This window comes from Barbus barbus (assembly GCF_936440315.1).
Source record: "Barbus barbus genome assembly, chromosome: 9".
NCBI classification, from domain to species: Eukaryota; Metazoa; Chordata; class Actinopteri; order Cypriniformes; family Cyprinidae; genus Barbus; species Barbus barbus.
The window spans coordinates 439,943-453,997 of NC_136737.1; the positions used below are offsets into that span (position 1 = coordinate 439,943).

Here is a 14,055-nt window from a genome sequence, read left to right on the forward strand (position 1 = left end):
GATTTTCTCCAAGATGATTTTTGTCTGCCAGTCTTCTTGCTGACCCTTGCCAGAGCAATATCATCAATAATATTCTTAACTCTTGAGTTAAATGAATCCAGGAAAAGATCAACAGAGTCTGCAGAAGTGCTTGGTGTTAAAGATATAGCCTCCATAACTAGCACACTAGTGTTCTCGTTAATGCATCTCTTTCTAACAGAGACAGATCTAGATTCAGTGGTAGCAGAGATCAATATATATCAAAGAAAATACAGAAGTGATCAGATAGTGCTACATTCTTAAAAACAATGGATGAAATGTTTAGACGTCTACTGATGAGTAAATCTAGAGTTTGTCTACGATTGTGTGTGGGTCCATGCACATGCTGAATCAAGTCAAAACAGTTATAATTTCTTTTGCAATTTTGATTTCTGCATTATCTATGTGAATATTAAAATCCTCTGCAATAGTAAAACAGTAAAACTCTGAGGAAATCATTGATAACAGTTCTGTGAACTCTTCAACAAAGGCTGGAGAGTATTTTGGAGGCTTGTAAATAATGATAAACAGAATGCATGGAGCACCTTTCAGCACAATACCTAGGTATTCAAAAGACAAATACTGAAGAAATTATGCTTGCATTGATAGACATCTTTAAATAGAGCAGCTACACCTCCACCTCTCCTAACAGTCCTGCAGACACATATAAAAGTAAAGTTAGGAGGGGCTGTTTCATGGAGGACTGTTGCACTGCAGCTGTCTTCAAGCCACGTTTCATTTAGAAACATAAAATCCAGGTTGTTTGTGGTTATTAAATCATTGATCAGAAATTATTTATTTTTTAGTGAGCGAATGTTTAAAAATGCTAACTTGATGGAATTACATTTTGTCTCTACAGCAAATTTAGATTGACGCATTATAAAGTAAGTCGTAAAGTCGTGACGTATTGTCAAGTATGGTGACCCATACTCGAAATTGGTGCTCTGCGTTTAACCTATCCAAGTGCACACACACAGCAGTGAGTAGTGAACAAATGCACACACACGCACACACCGTGAACACACACCCGGAGCAGTGGGCAGCCATGCTGCGGCGCCCGGGGAGCAATTGGGGGTTCGGTGCCTTGCTCAAGGGCACCTCAGTCGTGGTATTGAGGGTGGAGAGAGCGCTGGACATTCCCTCCCCCCACCTACAATTCCTGCCGGCCGGGGGCTCGAACTCGCAACCTTTCGATTACGAGTCCGACTCTCTAACCATTAGGCCACAGATTAGATGGAGCAGCCATACAGCTTGAAAAGGCCATAGAGTTTCTATCACGTGATAAAACAGAAATAGAGAAGGCTACAGACACACTGGGTTCCCGCTTGTTCTGTAAACATTTGTGAATGTTCCTGATAATATAGCCGGGACCCGACACAAATCACTGAGAGCTGCTATCAGTTGTTTTTGGTTCACCCTACAGCCGATGCAGGAGTGTTTAGGCCCTGGCGTTGTGGCAGCGGTCGGAGAGCTCTCACAGGAGGAGGAGGGAGAGCTGGGCCTGCAGTCTTTGGTGGTTGTGGGGCCCACCATTTTTTAGTTGATATCTGGGGGCTTGCAGTGAAAGAGTGGGAGAGTTTGTTCCCAGCATACACCAATTCATCCATTTTCTGTGAGAAGCTTAGAAGTGGAGATGCTGGAGAGAGGGATAATGTGTCTGGTGTTTCCGGTGCCTGTGATAGGTTGTCCTGGCTTCCCTGGCTGTTTTCGAGAAAGTCGTCCTTGGGTGCTGAGTCTTGGAGCTGTTGTAGTACTTCACAGTTTGTTTGTGATGAGCTCTGTGGGCAGGGCTCAGCCAAGATAATTTCCATGAGGAAAGCTTGTTTTGGTTGTGTGGTGTTATCAATGTCCTTGTGGGATGTGTCAACCACATGATGACTCTGAAGCTGATAAGAAGTCCTGTGGTCACTCATATTCTGTCCAGGGCCCATATTCATGAAAAATCTTAGTACTAAGAGTTGCTCCTAGTAACAAAATTCTAAGAAAATTCTTAGAAATGTGGGTGTTTCCTCTTAAAATGAAAGAAAATAAAAAAGTAATTCAGAAAGCATCTTAACCTTTAAAAGAGGTGTTAAGGTCCAAAATTGTTAGGAGTACGAACGAGGACTTTTAAGAGGCTTAAGAGTTTCTTTAGCAGTGGAGAAAATGGATGAAACATGAAGGGGGGAAGAAATGTGTTGCACACAATGCATGACAGTGATTAGATTAGATTAGATTCAACTTTATTGTCACTGTGCAGAGTACAAGTACAGAGCCAATGAAATGCAATTAGCATCTAACCAGAAGTGCAAATAACAAAGTATATAAATAGATATAAAAATGTGTATATACATTCAGTTTTTATGATATATAGTGCAAGTTATGAGGTAGATGGGGAGAGACTAGCTCAGTGCAAATGACTATACATACAACTTAGGTTGCAAGGAAATATAAACAGAAGGTGCATTATAAAGAGAGGTATGTAAGTAGCATATGTTTGTATATGGCCAATGACCTTAACGGCCTCCGGAGGTAGAAATGTGCAAGGGAAAGTGCAAAATGTCAGAAAATGTGCAAAACAGCAGGAATAAAAGAACATTGTGAGTGAGGAGTGCAGACAGGTTATTGAACAGTACAGTATTTTTTTTTTTCTTCCAGTTAACCCCCTGGGGTTTGAGGGTGTTTTAGGGACCTGGAGAAGTTTTGACATGCCCTGAAATTTGTGCTTTTTTCAGTTGCTTATAAAAATATAAATGGCTAAAGTCTAATAACATGGTTATCGGCATGGATGAAAGAACATCACCTACAACTCAACCTGGCAAAGACAGAGCTTATTGTTTTCCCTGCCACTCCGACTCTACAGCATGACTTCACGATTCAGTTAGGCTCATCAATGATTACCCAATTAACTTCGGTCAGAAATCTTGGTGTAATCTTTGATGACCAGCTGACCTTCAAAGAGCACATTGCAAAGACTGCTCGATCCTGCAGGTTTGCACTACACAACATCAGAAAGATCAGGCCCTTTCTGACAAAGCATGCTGCACAACTTCTTGTCCAGGCCCTTGTCGTTTCTAGACTGGACTACTGCAATGCTCTTCTGGCTGGTCTGCCATCAAACACAATCAAACCTCTACAAATGATTCAGAATGCAGCGGCACGACTGATCTTCAACGAGCCCAAAAGAGCGCATGTTACACCTCTCTTCATCGCCTTGCACTGGCTACCAGTGGCAGCTCGCATCAAGTTCAAGACACTGATGCTTGCATACAGAACTACCACAGGCTCAGCACCCTCCTACTTCCACTCACTTTTACGAAACTACATCCCCGCCAGAAGTCTGAGATCTGCTAGTGAGCGACGCCTTGTGGTACCATCACAGAGAGGCTCAAAATCACTCTCCAGAACATTCTCGTTCACCATTCCTGGCTGGTGGAATAATCTTCCCACCCCTATCCGGAACGCCGGATCCCTGGCAATCTTCAAGCAACAACTCAAAACTCATCTCTTTCGGCACTACTTGACTTCATCCAAAACTTACTCTGCAAACTTGAGAGATGGCATCGTCCGTAGATCTGTTTCGGCGATAGGCAAACTGAAGAGGGTCCAAAGTATCAGGGATGGAGGAGCAGATGTGGCTCTTAACAAGTCTCTCAAAAACCTTCATGACTATAGATGTGAGGGCAACAGGGTGATAGTCATTCAGGCAAGAGGGTTTATTGTTCTTTGGCACAGGGATAATGATGGATTTTTTTAATGCGGTGGGAACCACGTCGGTAGCAAGGGACTCATTAACACTTTAACCTTCAACCCCATTTAGGGCCTCGCAGGTGAAAATAACCTACCTGAATTAAAATGGTAACAGTTTGTGACAAAGTGTGCTTACACAAACAAATTAGGTATCTTTGGAAAGAAGAGACTCTGGGCTTTACTATCTATCATCCAGAGTTGATAATGCTCAAAAAGATAAAAAGTTATAGACACTGACGTGCCTTGAAAAATATTTTTCCACACTGAATGTTTTTTTATTTCATATACAAATACATGAAATAAGTCCTGGAGCAATCCAGAAAAGTAATGGATCGAAAGCCATGTGTCTCATCAGTTCATATTTCAAATTTGAAGAAGATACCATGAAAAATGAGATTCCTGCAATATTTTTTCTGAAACTATTTATAGTCCCCCCACCCCCCTGTTTGAGGAAAAATAACCACCAAATGGATTGCAGAATTATACAAGCTATTTTAGTCATTATACATGTTCCTGCATAGTTTTTCAATTATAAAATAATAGACAGATTTATTTGAGCACTAAAAAATACAAAAATAATTATTTGAGTAATAAAAAAGGAAAAAAAATAGAAAAAAATGCTTTGTATATAGTATGTATACTGAAGTATTCTTCGTTATTCGTTATTACAATGATAAATATCACTGCCAGACGTGAAGTGATATTGCCAGACATGGTCATAGAGTCAGTAAACACACGCTGATGTGCTTCCATTCAGATGATGATCATACAGATGGGCCATATAATCAATAATAGCTGATCAATGAATCACAATGATAGCCGTCATAGAGTCGCTAATAAACACGCTGATGTGCGTCCATACAGATTATAATCATGCAGACACGGCCACATTCCCCACACAATACACACACACACATATAAAAAATGTAGAAGAAAAAAAAAACAGTTTTTTATGGATAAAGCAGATCGCTAAGTTATGCCCCGCTCAGATGACAGCGTGCGTCACAGAAGCGTCACTGCCGGCAGGAGGGAGCGCCAAATTCAAATAATCTATATTCCGCTTTTCTGAGACTTTTTTTTCCGTAGACGGTCTCATTATGTTTGTAAGACCGTATTCTACAAAATCGTTTTGTTTTTTTACCACCAAGACGCTGTTTTTGAGCGTAATTTATTCCATAACGGACGCGAACAATAACTCTCTGAAGAAATGAAACGTAAACAAAGGAATATTCATCCTTATTACAACGTTATTGTTTCGCTGGACTAAAAGTGCTCGCTGGGATGTTTTTCTGTGGACCCTTACCTCTCTAACTAAACTGGGATTTCAGCAGTGGACGCGTTTGTGGCTCGTTATTACAATGATAAAGGTACGTACGGCTTTTTTACTCTGCGTGTTTGGATGTGTACTGCTTACACAAATGTAGCAAATTTGTGCCACTCATTCCTTATAAGCTTTCCATCGAAAAACAGCGATCTGTCGTCGATGCTTGAGGCTTAGACCCTCAGAATGATATAGAGTTTGACAAGATTAACTTTGTCCCGTTTCATTTATTCTATTAGAAAACAATGACACATGCAAACAAAGAGCGTTCAGTGCGAGGTCGCTCTGGTGCAGGCTAACAGGTTAAAGATGGAAGTGAACAAACCAGCGAGCTGATCGGCGCAGGCCGGTTATCCCATCAGGTCCGGCTGCTTTCCTGACGTTCACTTTCTTTAGCTCCCTCCGAACCTCCTCCTCCGACATGGTGATAACAGGATCATCGCTGCTCTGCCTGCTGCTTCCTGACGCGCTGGGCGGCAGAGACGCGCCGCCGCCGTTGCCATCGAAGTGGCCGAAGAAGGTGTTTAGCTCGTCGGCCAGCAACGGATCTGCTCTCACCTCCGTGGAGGATTTGTTTTCCGAAGGCACAGATGGTCCTCAGTCCCTGCCACATCCGTCGAGAGTCATTGAGCTGGAAATGAGACTCAATTCTCTCTCTGTATCTGTGTTTAGCGGCTCTTACTGCGCGTCGGAGAGCATAGCACGATGCTTTGTACTCGCTCATATTCCCGCTCAGAGAGCCTCATTGTAAGCGGCAGTTCGTGTGTTAACCGCAGCACGGATTGATCTGTCCACCCACGGTTTCTGGTTGGAGAATGTCCTTATCGTTATTGTTTCTGTAGCTTGCTCGGTTAGCGTGTTTACAAAGATCAATGCTACATCCGTGAACTCGCTGACGTCAGAAGAACTCGTCCCAGTCGACGTCATCAAGAGCCGCCTGCAGCATAGCCTCTGAGCGGGAGGACCAGCGCGTCACTACTCTCTGCACCGGAGGTTCCTGAACAAGCCTTTGTTTGTATCCCGGTGTTAGAAAGATGGTGGCATGGTCCGATTTGCCAAAAGCCGGTAGTGAGCGGGCTTTGTAGGCATCCTTGAACTGAGTGTAGCAATGATCCAGTGTGTTTGGTCCTCTAGTTGGACAGGATACATGTTGATGAAAGTTTGACATGACCTGCTTGAGGTTGGCTTTGTTAAAGTCCCCCGCGATGATGAAGGCAGCGTCAGGATGTTTGTTGATGTAGCCGCTGAGCACATCGTGAAGCTTAGACAAAGCCAAGCCGGTGTCCGCCTGTGGTGGAATGTACACAGCAGAAACAATGATCGATGAAAACTCCCGGGGCAGATAAAATGGGCGGCAAGTAATGGAAAGATGTTCCAGATGAGGCGAGCAGGAACGCGACAGAATGGAGATATTCCTGGGATCACACCATTTCTTGTTAATCATGAAACACACTCCTTCACCCCTGGATTTACCGGCCTCTGCTGTTCTGTCCGTCCGAAAAACAGAGAAGTTCTCACTGGGCGTTACAGCAGTGTCCGGGATCAAGGACGAAAGCCACGTTTCTGACAAACAAAGGATGTTGCAGTCCCTTATGTCCCGTTGGAAACTAATCCTGGCTCTAAGATCGTCCATCTTATTCTCCAAGGATTGGACATTTGCGAGTAGAATGCTCGGGAGAGGAGGACAGTGAGCCCTTTTCCTGAGTCTCTCTCGAATTCCAGCGCGTTTCCCGCTGTATTTCTTGATCCGTCGCCTCGGGGGGTTATTGTTTATCTCCGCGTTCCGAAGAATCTCCAGAGGCCATGAAGGATTCCTGGATAAAGTGTCCTGAAACAGGTTGGTGTAGCGGTTTCCAATGTCCAAAAGCGTTTCTATGTTGTAGGTGATCAGTGCAGATGTAAAATGAGTAAAAAGAGAAAGTAAAAGTAAGTAAAAAAAGTAAGTTAAAGCAAAATCTCAGAGGAGCGGCCCGAACGGCGTCCGAACACAGCGGCGCCATTTTGTAATCGTTCCCTGTTTGTTTTCTTTATTCTTCAAAAGCACAAAGTTTAGTTGTTATTATGAGTGTATACAAATACAAGCAGACCCCTTACAGATTCGAATGGTGTATTGATCTTATCTGTACGATCAAAAATGGCCGAGTAATTCAAGCTCATTTCTGCCTTATCAGGAAAATCTGCCACAAAACGCATATCCACGCTTGTCGATCCCAGGGGGTTAATTTGTGTGGTTTTCGAGAACGAATGGGTCTATCAAAAAGATTTTGCTACCTTTTTGCCAGCATGGTCTGAAGATGATTTGAGCCAATTTTGGAGAAAATCAGACAAACCATCTAGGACGAGTTCGAAAAAGAAGTTTTTTCGAAGTATTATAAAAAAAAATTACCATACAAATTTTCAATTTGACAAATTGTCCATTTGTCTCAGCATGAGCCAAGGATTCAGAGGGAAAAATAATTTTGCCTCTAGACCTAATTTTTTTCCCTCACTGTATATATATATATATATATATACAATATCAGGTTATTACTAAATATGTAAACTGGCAATCTGGTTGGCTACCAGCCCTCCCAAAAGCACTCAAATGCATGATCTTTTTCCAGTTAGCCATCCCCCAAGAAAAATCTAATTATAAAAATACCTAATCCAATTCTCAAGAATTCCAAGAATTCTCAAATTTCATCACTGGAAAACTACTAATACTAATTTAGCATAAACTGGGTATAACATAATCTGTACCTGCTGCCAGTCACAAATGCTTAAATCATAAGAACTTATCTGTCCCATGAGATGGACAAGTAATCCCGGAAATATTAAAGATACGTTCGCATTACATGTATTAGCAACACTCAATCTTGATGCGTCAACCACACCACTTCTGTCTAAAGATTTAACTCTTGCTTGCGAATTGTCCTAAGCACTTGAGCAACAAAGCATCCAAAAGGCCAGAGAATGACTGCAAGATCAATTACACATGCTAAAAAATTACAAATTTTTAAAGAAATGTTACCTGGCTAGTTCAGCTGTATTCCACTATTGAATGTCAACAACAGGAAAGTCGAACAATCAATGCACGGACAGCATGCCTGTGTACACGTTGCTGAAGCTGCTGAATAAAAGCACCTGATAATTGAACAAATAAAGATAAATGGTAATGTAATGTTTTCCTTTATAATGAGCAAACATAGGAATGACCAATAATTAAAGACCAACTGAATCAGTAGCTTCCTACAATATTCTTTTAAATTAAAGTATCAGAGACAGGGTGGATTAAAGCGAATGACTGTTTGATATCAAAGCTTACAACCTGACACCACAATAACTCATGTGACCTATGCTGACAAATGGCAAAGCCCTGACAGCACAGCTGACCGACCAGCTATATTTGTGTAAAGTCCTAATATGCCCATCCTTAGGGAAAAGATGCCTTAGAATTTTATTGTCCACATGTTCCCATCTTATAAGGTGTCAACGCCTTAGAATTTATTTCACAGCCTCCTGCCATCATCTCAAAGGTTCTAGGAAAGATGGTTGGACATGTTGCATTGTCCTTTCAAGGCAAAGAAAAAGGACAAGGGCATGATCAAAAGTCAGGCAAATGGCACACCCAACGCTACACCATCCTGAAGACCCCCGTAGAAATCAGGGGAGCGTTCATGATGCATTCATGCATTAGTGCTTTCATTACTGCTCAGAAACATCACACAAGACTCAATGATCAAGGATTTAGCCATGCAATAATCATACATTTATCACACACTTTGAAATCATGTGTATTATGAAAAGAGCTTTACAAATAAATTTGACTTTGTAACTTAACTACAATTCTGCAATCAACAAAAGTACACAAATTAACAGACATCTGAAACCTAATAGACTAGCACAGCCATTAGAAGAGTGTAAATCTGAAATAACTAACTGGAAATGAGCAGAGAGATGGTAGAAGATGAAATGCATGGCCAAAATAAAGCTGGCATTTAGTCAGAATAAGAATCGAATGAAATCAGATGCTTTAATGTGTTTGATCTACAGCAACTGCTACATGTCTTATTAAGAATTAGTCAATTCCATTAGGGAATTCCATTGTCTATGCAGCAAAGCAGCATTATTCTGCCAGATCGTGGCTGGCCTGCAGCATAAGTGTCACAGACATGAATGACAACTGCTGTACCCAAATTTGCTGCTTTGTCACACAAAACGCTTCCAAGGCTTCTGGGAACAGTATCCCAGTGACATCTGAGAGCTTCTCCACAGCTAAACTGGGCTCTAATGTAGTGCCAAGGCACTTGAAGAAGATGCCCAACATTAGACCTAAACTATGTCTGAACTCCAGTAACTGACACCTTCACATAACAACCCTTTCTCAAGGTTAAGGAGCTTGATCATAATTAATGCCCATAAATACATCAAGTATAATTTTTAAGCACAGTATCTGTGGCTTATTTTCAAATATTAATTTAATTCTTCAAGGTGTCAATTCACCTCATCTTAACGAAATGTTCACTGTTATTAACACAACCCATTATCTGTCCTACAAAATGTTCTCTAACACAGTATTTCCTACAAACTAAACAAAACCTAATTAAGACTGGACAGTTAATTACAACATAGTGATAACTTGGTCTGTGTCATGATATTGATAAGTTTAACAATCAATTACAAAAATTCCTGTCAAAACGGACCTAAGAATACGTGACCAAATACAGTGAGTGTGTTCTGCTGAGTGAACATTATTCTGTCTATATAAGACACTGCTTCAGGCTCCTCTAAGGACTGACTGGAACTCAAAGGTGGGTGAGTTGCTCATCATATTCTTCTACTATTAACCTAATATCACATAGTTTAGAGTGGCTAACCCTCACACATATTAGGCAGTTAGCATACTTAAGAGTTCACATTGTGGACTTTCTTACCTTTATCTAGGCATCTCATACCTGAGGTACACTTCAGACACATTGTCTCTGGAAAGAACAGCAGGTATTCCACTAGTTATTATATACTGATAATATGTGCATATTAAAGATCATTGGTTTTCATTCTATAAGAAAGTGAAAGGATCAACATTTGGTTGAACAGAGTACCAGATTGTTTTAACTGTTGAGTGTGTGTGTGTGGGGGGGGGGGTGTAGTATTTGATCATTAATGAGTGAAGAGAGCTGCTCATGCCTGAAGGAAGATTAGAACTGCATTAGAGCACAGAAGCTCAGAAACACTCATGTGGAGCAGCATTTTTATACCACTTGTTTAATATTTAGAACAACAAAAATATAAAGAGTTGAGAAGCAATTCTTAACTCAAATTCAAATTCAATTCAAAGCTTGAATATAATTGAAAATTACTTTAGTGCCATGAACAAATTGTCAAGACATACCTATTAGCTTTCCAGGCTCTTGTCGCAGCTGTAACATAAACAGAACTGAAATGAGGTTTTTGGAATAGAAACACAACTCTACTAATGAAATCAGCAGTAAATTTCTTTACTACAATAATCATGTGCAATCACTCTATAGTACAAGAGTGAATGACCCTCAAGTCAGCTTTATTTATATAGCGCTTTTAACAATACAGATTGTGTCAAAGCACTTAACAGTATCAAATTGGAGGATAGAGTGTCAGTAATGTATAATAACAAGATTTACACTCAATTTTCAGTTAAAGGCATTTCATTATTGAATTCAGTGATGTCATTGTCTAGCTCAGTTTAGTTTAAATAGTATCTGTGAAATCAAATTGGAGAAAAAAACCTTGGAAGAAACCAGGCTCAGTCGGGGGGCCAGTTCTCCTCTGGCCAGGATATTATTGTTTATTTATTGTTTTAATTAAAATTTTAAATGTATAAATTTAAAAACGGAGTGTCTATTTACACTAAGTGCAAATAGCCCATCTTGTTGGCAAAGGCTATTTACACTAACTCCGCCCACTAACGTGTGATTGCGTTAGTCAACATTAAGAAAAGAAGCTAGATCAACATCAGTTTCAGTGGCGTAGATGGTAAGGCGCATGCTTTTTGACGCGAGCGACCCGAGTTCGAGCCCACCTTTTGCCAAACATTTTTTTTCCCCTTTTCTCCCTTTTCAAATCTCATATCGCATCAGAAAGGCATTTATTTTCAATAAAAATGAAGGAAATAATCAAAAAGTTGAAAATAAAGTATCGGGTAGGTGTAGGGAGGGCTTTATTGTCCCAATAAGGTGGCATCCATTTAATAAATTTGAATTAAAATGATAATTTACACTCAGTATGTTATTATTGCGTACTGTTTTATAATGTACTACAATACTGAGGTGCAGATAATTGCCACTATTTGCAATAAGTAGTATAAATAGCACAAAATCTTGCTATTTTAACATAGTGTAAATAGCATCTATTGCTATTTGCACTTAGTGTAAATAGAACCCATTGCTATTTGCACTTGGTGTAAATAGCATCTGTCACTAAAAAAATATGCTATTTGCACTTAGTGTAAATAGCCGCTGCCATTTAAAAAACCCTCAGCAAATTCTCTCCTTGTCATGTGTCACAGTAAACCGCAATCATGGGAGATGGTGAAATGGAGTGTTTCGGCCCGGCGGCCATTTACCTCCGGAAGCCAGAAAGAGAGAGAATCGAGGCTCAGACCACCCCCTTTGATGCCAAAACGGCGTTCTTTGTGGTAGAGCCACAAGAGATGTATCTGAAGGGTACTCTTGTTAGCAGAGAGGGTGGCAAAGCTACTGTCAAAACTCTGTGTGGAAAAGTAAGTACAATTAGAAAATGTATCAATCTTCTGAAAAACTATTTTAGAGGATGCTATGGACTTTAAAACTAGATGTCAAATAAATCAAACATGCTCATGTTAAGTAAATGCCTCACCCTTGCTGAAACGTTTTTTAGACACTCACGGTAAAAGAAGCTGAAATCTTCCCCATGAATCCTCCCAAGTTTGACAAAATTGAGGACATGGCCATGATGACCCACCTCAACGAGCCTGCTGTGCTGTATAACCTCAAAGAGCGTTACGCAGCATGGATGATCTATGTAAGTCTAAGTAAATTGTGTTTTATTCCTAGGATGGAACGGCAGCATTGTAAAACTGAACTGATCTCCGTTTCAGACCTACTCTGGCTTGTTCTGCTCTACTGTCAATCCCTACAAGTGACTCCCAGTGTACGACTCAGTTGTTGTGGCTGGATACAGAGGCAAAAAGAGGATTGAAGCCCCACCTCACATCTTCTCCATCTCTGACAACGCCTACCAGTTCATGCTCACTGGTAAGAGGGGATATACATTTTTAATCCAATTTGGAAAAAAAATAAAGAAAAAGATTAAAGAAAATAAGATTTTCTTAGAAGAATGCTTAATTTGTGCTAATCCTGAGCCTGCCTATATTTTGCTTGACAATTTTGCAAATATTTTGCTTAAAATTTAAATGAAATAAAAAAGAAAATCTTTTCAGCAGTTTCACTTAAAACAACACTATGAACTTGTTTCAGACAGGGAGAATCAGTTTTTTGTATGTGCATTCTCAAAAACTGCTTTGCACTCTGATACACGATAACATGAAGGCTACTTAATCGATTGAGAGACACCTGGTTGCCGGAGAGCTTGGCTTGTGTGTCAGTGCATGAGCATTATTCTTATAGGCATATGCTGGAAAACTGGATAGCTAAAGTGACAGAAAGGTGTGAGGAAGAAGCCACTTACTGACAGTGCTGCATGTGTACGAGGTTAAGAAAACAGTTAAATTGTGGCATGTACAGGTCCTTCTCAAAAAATTAACATATCATGAAAAGGTTCTCTAAACGAGCTATTAACCTAATCATCTGAATCAACTAATTACCTCTAAACACCTGCAAAACACAACCAATCATAGTTCGTTTCGTTCATAGCGTCACGTTTCGGGGCGTGGAAATGTTGCCACAATAACAGACCGGTGTGCGAAACTCTCGGATGTATTTTAAAGATTCTATGCTGCGAACTTTAAATATTTCACATACTTTTGAAAATCCAGCATTTAGTTGACCTGATAAGCGTTCGTCGTCATATTTGTAAACACGATGGATTTCTTCTTTCGTGACGAGGTTTGGCGCCACGGCATCTTTGTTTCCCGGTGGACCGAAAATAAACGCGACACTCGCGTCTCCCGGAAATCCGGTTTAATTCAACCATTCAGATGATGACTTCGACATTGCTGAAGTGTCTCCAGAAAAGTGTGCCATATGCATCAGACGTTTAGCCAATGGCCCGTGGGCGTGACGTCTGAGGCTGAGACTAGTATTGAAAAATGTCTCATTACGCTAAGCTTTTCAACACATTGACCACTCATTTCAGAATCGAAACAATCAGAATTTGTGTTCTGCATTTAACCCATCCAAGTGCAGAGCACAAATTCCGAGTATGGCTACTCACGTCACTTTCGCTTTCACAACATCTTGTGGCTAAAGGTGGAAAAAGGTACCTTTGCATCCCAGCCATTTTGGACCATTTCATATAATAAATCAATTTGTGCAATGACAACCATATAAAGCAATAAAAATAAAAAAAAACCTTACACAAAGTATGAATAAATGAGTCTGAATAATTTTTTGAAAAAATAAGCATGGCTCATGTAGGCATATGTGATCAAAATAAATGAAGATTATTATGGAATGGTCCGCTGAAGTGCATGTGAAGCAGGGATTAATGCAAACTGAACATGCACAAAACTACAAATTTATTCATATTATGATTTATTCATTAACAAAGAAGTGAATGACACATGAAACCTGCGCAATGGGTTGTGTGTGAAAACGAAGCTTCAGAAGTCACAGATCATGTGGTTATGGCAAAACGAATCAAGCTCTGGTACACTCCTTCACTGTGACATTGAAACAAGCTTCGAAGCCTCAGTGCTGAATGTCACATTACTACTTTCTGGTGTGCACGTAACTGTACTGTCTGAAGATTATGGTTTTTAAAGAAGCAAATAAGTACTTTCTAATATTCTGAAATGTGTTCACTTTAACTCA

At 40.3% G+C, this 14,055-nt stretch overlaps 1 pseudogene across 1 annotated transcript in view; it reads left to right on the forward strand.

The window, feature by feature from the left end:
* Positions 1 to 11,603: 11,603 nt before the first annotated feature.
* Positions 11,604 to 14,055, forward strand: part of LOC306874584 (myosin heavy chain, fast skeletal muscle-like) — a 33,937-nt pseudogene continuing 31,485 nt past the window's right edge. The window contains exons 1-3 of the transcript in view: positions 11,604 to 11,804; positions 11,942 to 12,085; positions 12,162 to 12,346. The product of the transcript in view is annotated as a myosin heavy chain, fast skeletal muscle-like (transcript). The remainder of the gene's footprint in view (positions 11,805 to 11,941; positions 12,086 to 12,161; positions 12,347 to 14,055) is intronic.